Genomic DNA, 13,727 nt, shown 5'->3' with positions numbered 1-13,727 from the left:
AGGCTGCAGTTATTTTTTTAATTTTAATTTAAGATTCAACTTCTAGTTTACCAGGGACACCCCATCTGGCCAGCTGGCACATGCCCAGTGGAACCTCTCTCATATTCTGCTCAGAAATGAAGACCACTGCATGTTAAAACCTCAGAGATAATTCTCTGCATTAGGAGCAATAGTCCCGTAGCTAGGTTTAGAAAAGGCCCTATTTGGAAAGCCATTATGAAAATAGTGTTTTAAAGTTTTGTATGGTCTCCAGTGGTTTAGCTGGAGTCAAGATTTTCCGTGACCTGAGTTTGCTACTAAGATAAGTTCTTACTGATTAAATATGAACTCTGAGACAAAAAGCTCTGGCTCCTTCTCTGCTGCCGATGTCCCCCAGGAAGTCACATAGAAAGATGACAGCTGCTCCACTTCCATTAGAATTTGAAGAGGACAATCGAAGGGAGTAAGATGTTTATACCCTAAACAAGAGGATACTCTAGCACAGAAAAAACATTGCATTACATCTATTTAATATTACGAAGGAAATTTCCTAAACACTTCTCACTACCTTTCAAGGCAAATTAAGAAGGCAGCATTTAGATCACTTGCACCCTCTCCAGCAAAGGGCTCTAGCGGAAGCACTGGTAAAGAAGCCTGTGTCCGCACCTTGCAAGGGGCCAACTAGAGGACATATGGTCCTGTCCAAAACATCCATGGAGACATCTGGCCCACGCCAAAAGGTCCTCGGTATTTGGTCCTTGACATGTGCCATTACCAGCTAGACTACCAAGGCAAGAAGGATTGTTATGGCAATACAGCCACTACACAATTTTTTATTGGACCACTAAAACATGATAGTATTTATTAGGTATTAATCCTGTAAACCCAAAGTATCGGTAAATAGTATGGGCTATTTGAGCTGAGGGATGTTTTCTAAGAGTGTACATTCTGGACAAGACCAAATATCAAGAAGCATTTGGAGTGGACCGAATGTCTATGCGGACATTTTGGAGAAAACCCAAAGTCCTATAAGGAAGATGACGCTTACTCTTAAGGTGCAACAGCAATTCAGATGGTGACTGCAAATTTATTTTACAAAATAATCAAACATTGTAAATATTGTCAGACATGAAGATATAGGCGTGAGCATCTTTTGCATATAGCAAGAAGTGTTACTGTCCACAACACTCATTGTTTTTATTAAGCTATGGATTTTGTGACGGGAGAGTTCTGATCTCTCTTTCATTCTCTCAAGTTTGTTGGACTGAATACCAGTAGCTGGTTACTCAAAGTTAGGTCCCCAGGCCAGCAGCACTATCATTGGGAACTTGTTAGAAATTCAGACTCTTGCCCTGCCCAGTGTGGCTCAATTGGCTGGGCATCGTCTGGTGTACTGAAAGGTTGCTGGTTCCATTCCTGGTCAGGGCACATGCCCAGGTCTCAGGCTCAATCCCCAGTAGGGGGCAGTGCAGGAGGCAGCTGATCGATGTTTCACTCTCACATCAATGTTTCTCTCTCTCTCTCTCCCTTTCCCTTCCTCTCTTTCTAAAAATCAATTTAAAAAAAAATTTTTTAAAGAAAAGAAATGCAGACTCTTAAAAGTCTACAGGAGACATAGTGAATCAGAATCTGCATGTTAACAAGATCTCCAGGTGACTGATAGGCACATCAAGGTATGAGAATCATAACTATAGTATAAACAAGGTGCTGCCAATCCTCTGTAAAGACCTAAATTTAGTGAAAATACCGACTCTTAGGAAGAACTATAATATATTATTTTGTGAAAGATCCTTTTTAGGATTGTCTAGTCACTTCTTTTTTCATTATGACTCAGATTTCCTTTTCTTCTCACCTGTCACACATCTTTCCTCCTACTCAAACTTACCTTCCAGCATCTCAGGCAATCTCTGGGTGTCCTGTGAAAATGACAATGACAAGCAGCAGAATTGGGGAAAGAGAAAGCTAGAACTGGCCCCACTGACTTTATTAATAATAACCACATTTACTATAATAGGTTTTGGTTTATAACCATAGCATTGTCACAGTTTACCTTTAACACCAACCTGTGAGGTAGGCAAAGCAGGTGATATCATCAGCATCATCGCCATCTTACAACTGACAATCCTGAGGTTCTAGAAGTTTCAGTGACATACTCTGCATCCCACACCAAACAACAGTCAGAACTATGATGGAATAAATGCTTGTTCCTGCATCCAAACTTGACCATTAGTTAGAGAACCAACCGGGCATAAGAAACAAAGGCAGTGGGGGAGGGAGAGTGAGGTGGACTATCATCAGGTGCTTTGTCACCATAATCATCCTCATCAAACACTCGCTAGCAATCTGACTCTGGGATCAGTATTTCACATTCATTTCTAAATTAATCTTCATGTCAATCCCAGAAGGTAAGTACTAGTGGCCTCATTTGAGAGATAAGAAACTTGAAGAAAGACTACACTATTTGCTGATGGTCACACAGCTAGTAAGAAGTGTAGCTGTAGCTTATACCTTGATTTCTTTGACCTGGAAGTTCAAATATTTGCTTGTTAGGGCTAAAGTTTCAAATGCATCACCTGTGTCCTGATGTCACATGTCCAGTTTCCTTGATTCCACCTCTCAACTCAGAACCTCTGGGATGGGCCCTAGGCATCTGGATGCTAAGACATGACACTGGTTATTCTGATAAACACTGAAGATAGGAACCACTAGGTTATTTGGGCTCTTACTTTACAAACATAGGAGTTTAGTTTTGATGTGAGAGGCAACTGGAACATAAAATTAATTAGCCAAAGAAAGAGATGGCAATATATCATAGAGGAGAAAAAAAATACCCAATCTAACAATTTTAAGACATTTGTTTTAATGGGCTCATCTTAACCTTTCTAAGCTTATGTGTCCCTATCAATTTTTTAAAAATCTTGCTCAGCCTACCTAAGTAGAATTGTTGCAAAAATATGAGAAAACAAATGTGAAACGTTCTGAAAAGCAAATGTGTTTTTTATAAATATGTTTTTATTGATTTCAGGGAGAGGAAGGGAGAGGGAGAGATAAAAACATCAATGATTAGAGAGAATCATTGATTGACTGCTTCCTGCATGCTCCTTACTAGGGATTGAGCCCTGACTGGGTGTCTAACCATGATCTCCTGGTTCATGGATCGATGCTCAACCACTGCACAACACCAGTCAGGCTAAAAAGCAAATGTTTTATAGTCATATTGGAGCTATGATGAAAATGCATCAAGTGATCAGTCTAGCAAGCTTTGAATTATATGGTTTGCTAAAGAGGTAGGTCAGATTTCTCCTTCCAAATCGGAGATAGCATGAGTCAGAGACCACACAAGGTTTGGAGCCTTTAAGGTAAAGGAGATGGAGTATGATTAGGAAGACACTCCAGAGAACTGGCAGGTATGTACTCGTATGGTCTTTGGAATGAAGGAGACAAAGAAAAGAGAGTTGGACAGGTTTCTTCTAGATGTGTGAGACTGCAAATGGGGGTGCTCATGTTCAAACAGGAAATTGGCACCAGGTGATGTTTAGGAAGATTAGGTATGAAGACAGACAGCCAATTTCATTAGGGGAAGAGGGGCCCAAAAAAATGGTATTCTGAGTCATTTACTTATTTTTTCACTCAAATGCCAGGCATTTGGGGGGTATTTCAAGGGTCCTTTGCTAGATATTCCAGGGTTCTTGAGATAAACCTGCCTTCAAGGGGTGCCTAGTGTGGGTGGGGCAGAGCCAGTGGTAAGGGTGAGTAAAAGGTGTGTTCTTCCAATGTCAACATTCTGGGAAAGGAGGAGCTGAAGTCACTGGAAGGGGTGAATAGAATATGGTAACGGGAGGGGAGAATTAGAGCGCACCTAGAGGGAGGATTTGCTGGGAGAACCTTCCCTGGGCATCTTCCATCTCCAGCTCATTTAGTTTCATCCAAACCCCACAGCTGAAGTTGGAGGACGTGTGTTCTTTTCCTCTGTGTCTATATTTTCACTGAAGAACAGTCCTCTCATGTCTGGTACAATTTTCCTGAAAAGGATATCTAGAGCGAAGTGTCATGCCTTTAAAATTATGTTTATCCTAAATAACTCAGACTGAATTCTTAAGATGTCACTTTCAATCATTTATTTTTCTGCTCTATTATGCGGCAACTGTGAAAGGAAAACATGAAGGAATGGAGAATTCAACTGCTCACCCAGAATAAATGACATGAAAGCAACAAAAAGACAGTGATGCTTTGGAAATAAATATTATCACCATTTCCATTCAGCCATTTGAGAGTTACTTTCCTTTTTCTCATAAAAATGTTTCTTTTTTTTAAATCTCTTTGTCACTGGAACTGCTTAGGATAAAAATCTTGTGTGTACATACTTTACTATAACTTTTCTTCATTTGTGTTTTAATCTTATTATTCACACGTATATTGAGAGACAGCAAGTTGCTTAAAGGCGTATTGATTTATCTTCCTGTACCCTGCCACACAACCTGACATATAATCGGGCAGTCAATACCTGTAGGTGTTGTTAGGGATAAGAATAAAATAACAAGAGATCTTTTATTGCAATCTCCTTTCCCAAATAGGACTGTGCTCAAAGCATTGCCTTCAGTATTCATTCAAAAAATAATGAAAAATGTGAGACCCAAAACGAATAGAGAATGGCAAGATCTGGAAACTCAAAGAGAGTCCTGATCAACAATAAAGCATTTGGGTGGAGCGGGGCGGGGGGAGGGGGGTAGAGGGGGGGGGGGAGGAGGAGGAAGAGAAGGAAGGGGAGAGGAAGGGGGAGAGAGAGGGAGAAAACAAAAATATTTGGAAATAAATGTCCATATTTGGAAGTTGAAGTGGTGGGAAAGGAAAAAATAAAGATGAGAGGAATGGCCAACGAAGTTGGAAAAAAAAAGATAAAAATAATATGTCAAGGAGGTTAAGAAGGCGCATTAGCAGCCAATGGGCTATATGACAAGGAAAAGGAAGAAATGCAAAAAAGCCATTGGTTTGATAAAATGTATGTGACTTTTAAAGCGTTTCTTTCAGAGATGGATAGGGGTGTGATGGATTTTCTTTGAGATATCTTTTAAATAAATTTCCAATAAAGGATTTCACAAGTTAGCACCATTTACCAAACACCAAGTGTTTAGAATTGTAAAACTGTGAGCCCTAGAGAAAAGGAACTGGGACTTACTGGTATTTCCTAAATATACCACATGCCCAGCACAATATAAGACATCCTGCACCTATGTAATAAATATTGTTTATTATTAAACTGACCTGCCATTGTAGCAAGAAACATTGTATGGTTGAGGTAGGGCCTGGGGGAGTGTGATGGGGGTGAGCAATTCTGGTTCCACCCCTTCACTGCAGTTGAGAAGCAGAGAAGAGAATACAGTCAATATTTATTATAGTGTTGAAAGTATAAGCTGATCTTAGCCAGGGTCTGCATCAATACGGACAAAAATCTATGGAGTCAAGGTTCAACCTTGACTTCAATCTAGCGAGCAAGTTTCAACCTTCCATGCATTCTAAGATATGGGCAACCACCCCTGATATGTGTGTACATAAACGGAGAGATGCTATCATGGGAAAGGAATTAGGCAAATCATTGTGGGGCTTGTTGGATGGGAAATGATGGCAACTGGATCAGAAAAAGGAGAAATGAGAGTGTGGGGGGGCGGGCGGTAACAGGTAAGCATATGAGTTGGAAGAAGTGGGAACATGTTGAGATACACACAGCATGCTATTTGTGTTTTAAAATGATGTTTTGGGTTTCACTAAGTGCAAGTCTTAGAATTAAGAGCTCAAATGTCAGTTGCTATGGCTCACTTCTTAAAGACCAAAATACAGGGGGATTTTTTTACTAAGTATGAAATTTAAGAATCTAAGGATTCTGCTTTTAAGAAACTCATTATGATGATCGTTTTCTATGTGAAATGTCACTAAACCTACTGTGAAGAAATGGCTCCAAAATAAAGCCCAGTAGAAGAAATTAAGGTTTATTTCTCGTACAATTCAAGCAAGTCCTTGCCTACCCTTAAGAAATAGGGATTTTTGGTGGATGTGATCTCCATAATCAGTCCATAATATCATCACAATTACAGTGCCCTCTGATAATGTTACAGTATAGCTGCCCTTTGACACCACAGAAATGTTAACTTCTCATTTACCAAATACTAAAATACGGAGGAACAAAAGGCTTGTTATATTTGACAATCCAGAAAGATCGTATGACACCTGGAAAACCATGCCACATACAAGCCTGGCATGAAACGTGTGGAAAACGGCCTAGTGGATGGAAACTAGAATTGGCCAGCGACACCAAAAATGGAGAACAACTTTCCAAAGGGAGGCCATGGCCCAAATTCTACTGCAGCCGGTCGACTCCGGATGGAAAAAAGCAGGCCCAGCTCAGAAAGAGAGGGTCCATAGCTGAATATTACTTTCCTCCAGGGCCATGGCATGGCCTTGTGCCAAGAGCGGGCAGAATTCTTCTGACTGTTCATTAGAACAGCAGCCAGGGGAGACTGAGCATCCGAGCAATGACGTGCAGGCGCTCAGAGAGCCCTGACTTGGCTGATGCTCCAGAGAGGACCACAGCTTGAAGTGGACGGAGGTGCGCTCAGGTGTTGAATCATGTTTGCTCACTGGGTGGTCTCAGTTTGGACATTACCTTCAGGAGAGAAGTCAAGAACAACTCTCTTCATCACGATGTTATCATATAAAAAAAGCATAGGTGTTGGGAGAATTGGAATTTATATTCTGACTTCTGGCCCTCAATCTACGGTTGCCTTACTACATACATCATTTTGAATAAGCCAAGGAAACTCGGTCTCCAGAGACAATTTTTGAAGAGTAGCAAAAACACCACATGGCTAATAGGACTATGTTCTGAATGCATATGAGCTTCATTTAAATGAGAAAGCAAGATTCATTTAAATGAGATTCCTTCAAAGAGAAAAAAAAAACACATTGAAACTGAAAATATTTAATTTCTAAAATGGATTTTATTGATAAGAGCAATTAAACTATTTGGGGACCTTATTTCTCTCGGGTTATTGCCAACAATCAGGTTTTGTGAAGATGCAAACCAGGCCATTGACTTCGCTAGAGTTTTTTGTTTTTTTTAAGGTCCACTATGCTAAGTGAAATAAGCCAGTCGGAGAAAGACAAGCATCACATGATCTCAGTCATATGTGGAATCTAATGAACAAAATAAACTGATGAACAAAATACATCCAGAGACATAGAAACATGGAACGGACTGTGGAATCTCAGGGGGAAGGGGAGGGGAGGGTGGGTGGGTGGGAGGGTGGGTGGGTGGGTGGGTGGGTAGTGATCAACCAAAGAACTTGTATGCATATGTGCACAACCCATGGACACAGACAATAGGGTGGTGATGCCTGGGATGGGAGGTAGGGAGGCTAGAAGAGGTCAGTGGAGAAAGAAGGGGGTCATATGTAATACTTTCAACAGTAAAGATTTTTTTAAAAGTCCATTACATAAAAATGTGAAGACTGCAACATAGTGCTCTTTATAAAGACCAAATAAGGTACAGGGAAACTTTCAATAAATGAGTAAATGTATTACTCCAAGTATCATGTAAAGAGGTCTGGGAAATTATAGGGTTATGCATTATTATATAATACATGTGATACTATATATACTATGAAATACATGTTATTTTTATTCTGTATAATACCTCATTTAAACGGTAGGTAATAAAAAGTTATATATTAACAGCAGTTTCATTTCTCTCACATCTGTAGCTTTGAAAATATAATGTGACAGTGTCCACAAGTGAACGGCTAGGGTACCGCACCTAGTGAGATATATATGACTTCAGGTTGGCGGTCCTTACAGAGTCTCACTAAGTGAGGAGAAAAATGTTCTAAAGGGGAACTGGAAACAGCCAGCGAGCAAAGATCACTTTCTAAAGTTTTAAAATACAATTAGAGCACTCAAAGCACCCACTTTCTTAAAGCATGGGATAAAGACATTCGTTTATTTTTAAATAAAATAATTAAAAAATCTCATCCCCTACTTTAAATGAAAAAGGACACATATCACCACTCTGAAATTACTCATTTCCCAAAAAAAGAGGGAAAGAGATAACATTCACTCTACTTCTCTTTGAATGTAACTGGATTTAAAAAGTTGTTGTTTTTTTTTAATGATTTGGTCTTTAAAATGCCTAACTTACTGAAACAGGAGCATAATGGAGATGGAAAACACAAGCTTGATTTTCTGTGCTGGGAGCCACTCCCATTACCTTGTGGTATTTCCACACATCAATTCATCCCCAGATGATCCAGGAGCTCAAAGGGGCTCCCACATTTGCCTGGGGTCACGGAATTGCTTCAGGATGTTATTAGTTCAAAAGCTCTTCTTGGTAGTCCCTGAATCTCCTCCCAGGCCCATCCCTCCAACACACACACACACACACACACACACACACACACACACACACACACACGGAGGTTAAGAGGGCGCACGAGCAGCCAATGGGCTATTTCTGTGCACACACAGAGGTGCACACAAAATGCCTACTAAGATAAAAGATTCTCAAAGACGGGGACTTGGCTGTCCCTCACATTGCCATTCCCCCCTCTCACCATCAGTCCTCCCCCCACAGGCCACTCCTTTTTTTTCAATATATTCCCAAATTTGCAAAGCTGTGTTAACAGAGATATGTGTAAGTTAACAACAGAGTGTAGACAAACTCAGTGTGTGTTCTTGGGTTTGTATGTCTGTGTGTGTTAAGGACAAAGGTGTGTGTGTGTGTGTGTGTGTGTGTGTGAAGTGTTTTGTTTGGTGTGTGAAGGAGGGAAGGAGATACATTCGTTCATCGCTTTAAATTACTTTGTTAACTTATTAGAAACATCGGCTCTGAAACTGAGAATCTGACAAGTTAATAAATAAGTCCTAGTATGCCAGTGGGAGATGGGGTGGAAGGTGTGTCTTTTAAACTTTGCACTTAGCCCTTTCGAGAACCCTGCCCTGCGTGGCGGGCAGGAGGAGGCGTGCTGGGTGCTGTGAGGGATGCTGGGTGCAGCGGGCACTGGCAGGAACCAGCCCCGCGAGGGATCTGGAAACGCCAGCTGGGAGCCATCGGCAGCGGGCGACCCCGGGGACCGAGAAGGGTGGGAAGGAGGCCTGCGCGCTCAGGTGCCGCACTTTCTCTGCCCTCCGCAGCCGCAGGCACACCTACGCAGGCAGGTTTACCAGGAGCAGAGCCCCAGCCACGTCCTCCCGCCGGAGGCAGGAGCGGTCCAAATGCAGGCATGACATCACGAAGCTGCTCGCCCTCCACTCATCTCGGGGGGGCCCTGACCCGACGCCCCCCAAACACGCCTCAGTTTGCCCCTGGAGCAAATCAATTTCGAAAGCGCCCCCTCCCCCAAAAGCCACCGAGGCAGCCTCTCTCCCACTCTCTCCTCCATCAGCGGTTGGCGCCCCGAAAAGTGGCAGAAGGCGCAGGAAACTCCCTTGGAGACACCTGGGAGGATGGCGCGCCCTTTCCCACTTACTTTGAGTTGTAAACGTGCGGTCCGCGCTCGGGCTGCCTTTGTTGAAAGGGGCGAGGTCGGCCGCTCGCGGTGCAGGTACCCGGGCGGCTGCTGCGGGCGGCGCGGGCTGCTGCCTCCCTGCTGGCGGGGACGGACGCACTGGGCTCTTCCTCCCCCCGGCTCCGCTTCGGGGCTGCCTCGGCTCCGCGGCTCCCTTGGCGGGATTTTCGGACTGGAAGGCGGGGAACCTGATCCTGCCTTGGACTCGATTCCGCCCCGACAGGGAGGGAACGGAAGGGAAGTGGGGGGCGGGGGGAGCTGCGCGCGGGCAGGGAGGACGCTGGCCGGCGAGGGAGGGAGCGCCCTTCCCCTGGCGAGCTGATTGGGGAGCTTGTTAAAAGCGGGGTTCTCAGGGGCAGGCCCTCCCCGCCGCGGGAGCACGCACACCGATTTGAACCCAGAGGCCAGGGGTGGAACGTGGCTTTGTTTTAATGGAGAGACCCACGCAGTATTTCTTTTCCCAACTTGACCCACGACCTGTTAGTTCATCAAGTAGGGCATCTTAAATGGAGCATTGATGGCAGGTTAGGTTACAGGTTTGGTCCCAGTTTTTGTTTTTTATAATGATATTCAGAAAGAAAAAGCAGTCTTCAAAACCAACCTCTCAATCCTCCCCGCACCCGCCCCCCAAAAGGCCCTGCCTACACACAGCGCTGGTTAACTTCACTGTCAGTCATACCACCTGTGCTTCTTCAAACGTGCAAGTGCTTTTTTGCGCTTGTCACCAAGAGTGACAGATGTCTGAGAGTTCCCAATTAAATGCCATTTTCCTTTAGGGGCTCTTTCCTTTTTTTGGCTTCCTTGGCGCCTTTAGTGACCTGTTCAGCGACCTGTCTTTGACACCCACGAATTTAGGGGATTCATCGATGTAGGTAAAACTCAGAGGCTGGGCTTCATCGCTTTCTGGGATTTCCATTTTGTTCAAACGAAAGATGCTAAGGTAATATCGCTAAGACTGTTTGAATAACAGATGAATATTTAGGTGAGATCAAAGTATTGTGTAAAATGATCAAGTATAAAAACAGGTTTACCCCCAGACATCCTAAAAAATTAATGTTGAGATGCTCCGCCACTTATCAGCTCTTTCTTGTTCATCGTCTTGCTCCATTTACTCTCTTTCAGCTTAGCATTTGATGGTGTCCACCCCAAAGTGACTGCAGAACACACTTCCAGTTCCCAAAGATCTGAGGTTACATTCCTTCGATTCAACTTGAAAAATATCTATTAAGTGGCTTCTATATTTCTTAAAATTTATGTTTACTTAGAACTATCCCTAAATCCAAAAAATAGAAACTGATTTGTAGCAAGTACTTCTTAGGGACTCTGGATTCTTATATTGACTGCAATGGCAGACAAATGGCTCTGAGGAGGTGCCAGGTGGGGACAAAGACCTGTCTCTACAAGTAGGGCTTTAAGTCAATCAATCAATCTTTTTAGTTTTGTTTTATTTTTCAAAAGAAATTTACTTACACACCTCCAATCTACCCCCATAACTAAACTCTCTATACACATACCGCATACCATCCTCAAATGAAATAAATGAATAAGAACTACCATCCTCCAATGAAATAAATGAATAACAAACTCAGTTCTACGCACAGACTTCAGGTTGCCTGTTTCTCTTTTGTAATTTTATTTATCCAATGAAGCAAAGTAATGTTTGTTTTCATCTGATTGTACTTGTATAAATTGTGGAGGAATGCACATTATCATTTTTTAAAATTATTTTTCCCAGGCCCTTTACTGAGACTTCCAAATATTCACCATCTGTCCATAGAGATAAAGGATAAAGGACGTTAAACAGGGGGTTATCCATTCTCTATTTCTTCCTAAACTTAAAATGTCTACAAATGTGACCTGTTGCTACCGGTTATTATGGTGCTTATCTATCAGGTTGATAAAGTAAGCATGAGATGCCCATGATTTCCACTCCATTACATGTGCTATCAAAAATAGGACCTTGCCCAGCTGGGCTCAGCGATTGAACATCAACCCAGGAACCAAGAGGTTACCAGTTCCATCCTCCATCAGGGCACATGCCCTGGTTGCAGACTCCATCCCCAGTGTGGGGGCATGCTGGAGGCAGCTAATCAATGATTCTCTCCCATTATTGATGTTTCTATCTCTCTCTCCCTCTCCCCTTATTGGCATCTAGTGGAGAGAGGCCAGGGATGCCACTAAACATCCTAAATGTCCTCTCCTCCTCCCCCAACAAAAACACACAAATAATTATTTGGCCTAAAATGTTAATAGAGTTGAGATTTGTAAAGCCCTGACTAGCATTATTAACCATTGCATTTAAAAAAAATATAAAGGAAGGTTAAAGAGAGATTTGTTTGTTTTTAAAGAAATCAAAATCTATAAGGTTGAAATTAGTCATAATTTAACTCAACCTAGCATGCACACCAAAGTTTAAGTAGAAGATGTTTTCTAATGCATTCTGAAAAGTTCAACTTCAAATCCAAACTTCATCCTAAGGCATAGTCATGGGTCTGTTGATTCATTCATTTAGCCAACATTCGCTGAGCACTTTAAGTTTTTGAGTGACTAGATTTAGATGAGATAAAAGCTTGTGTAGCTCAGTGGGTTGAGTATTGTCCTATGCGCCCCGAAGTCGCCAGTTCTTCCCAGTCAGGGCCCATGCCAGGGTTGGGCTCAATTCCCAGTAGGGGGCATGCAGGAGGCAGCTGATCTATGTTTCTGTCTCTCCTTCTCCCTTCCAATCTCTCTCTAAAAAAATCTAGCAAGATCAATAAAAGCATAGTTTTAAAGAAAAGAGAGTTCAGGGAGCTAGCTAAGTAAATATTTGGGAAAATAATCTCCAGACAAAGGGATCCGCAAAAGCAAAGGCCCTGAGGTCAGACCTTGCCCCTGTGTTAGAAGACCAGTAAGGAGGTCACTGTGGCAGGAACTCAGAGCGTGGAGACAGGCATCCAGGCCAGGGAAGTAACAGGCCAGATCCTGCATGGCCTTTGCACACTGTAAGGAATTCCACTTTTATTCTGAGTGAGGTGGGAAGCCATTGAGAGTGTCAGAACCTGACTCTGGTTTAACAGGATCGGTCTGCTGTGTTGACTAGACCACAGGAGGACAAAAGTGGAAACAGAGATTTTAGTTAGGAGCTGCAGTAATCCACTGTCCAAACTTCATCCCCTTGTCCCTGTTTCTTGTGAAGAATAATTAATTCCCAGCTTCCCTTTCACACTTTCTCTGCCCCCAACAGCTCTTATCAGTGGTTTCTTGGCTGAGGCGCAGCTCGCCTTCTCTGCCAGTTCCCAGCGTCTCCAGGTGTAATTAATGAGCCCCCTGAATGAGTGCTACCAGGCTAAAATATATCTAATGTTAGATAATATGAAATCATAGAAATTATAGCATGTCCTGGAGGTGTTTTGGAAATGAGGTTGCTGATTTTGCAGTGACAAATATAAGGAGACATGTGATCAGCATGAAATTTTAAAATGTGATGGAAAATTTGTCAGCATGTCTCTTGGATTGTCTGTCCACTTGGCAGGATGTTTAGATTCTTGATTATCATTTCGACTTCCTCAATACCCCTGGAATGCAAAAGGACAATTTATCCAGCTCACACAGTTTGATGGAAGTCCCATTAATACATTTCTCTTCCTCTCTCTTAAATAGTTCAAAGGTAATTTTTTAAATCATATATAAGTGTTTATTCCAATACAGCCGGCAGTATGGGAGAGCAGCAGGTCATCCACAAAAACCTGCTCTGCATTCCCCCTAAGCCAGCTGCTTATACAGGGCAGGACAGGATTGCATGGGGAAGTGGGGATCACAGGCAGTGGGCTCTGCAGGCTGGGGTGGGACTCCACTGTTTGGGCAACAAGGTTGTTAATCTTCCCATGATAATAGGCAGGTCTTAAATGAGAAAAACTTTATTGTTTTAATATATGTGACTAGATTACAGCATTCGTGTCTATCTTTGTAATATTTTGTAATGATTATGCTATTTTTTAATTTTAAAAAAAACCAGAAAGTGCAACTAAGAACAGCTTACATAATTAAGGAATTATCTCACAAGCAACACAGGTTGGTAAAGTGAGTGTTTCCGAGTCTTCAAGAACTCAGGGCTTTCCATCTTTTGACTCTGCTTCTTCAGTTTGTAAACCAAGGCTCTTCAATATGGTTCCAAGGAGCTTCTGGCATATTTGGCTTGGAGTAGACAGGCCCAAT

At 42.5% G+C, this 13,727-nt stretch overlaps 1 protein-coding gene across 2 annotated transcripts in view; it reads right to left on the bottom strand.

The window, feature by feature from the left end:
- The window catches only part of PTN (pleiotrophin), a 93,571-nt gene extending 83,821 nt beyond the window's left edge, over positions 1-9,750 (bottom strand). For both annotated transcript variants that reach the window (XM_079785358.1, XM_079785359.1), the window contains exon 1: positions 9,495-9,750. The gene's annotated coding sequence lies outside the window, so the exon portion shown is untranslated. The remainder of the gene's footprint in view (positions 1-9,494) is intronic.
- Between the last annotated feature and the right edge of the window lie 3,977 nt (positions 9,751-13,727).

This window comes from Cnephaeus nilssonii (assembly GCF_951640355.1).
Source record: "Cnephaeus nilssonii genome assembly, chromosome: 12".
Lineage (NCBI taxonomy): Eukaryota > Metazoa > Chordata > Mammalia > Chiroptera > Vespertilionidae > Cnephaeus > Cnephaeus nilssonii.
The sequence above is the reverse complement of the archived record's forward strand: the minus strand, read 5'-3'. Positions and strand labels throughout refer to the sequence as shown.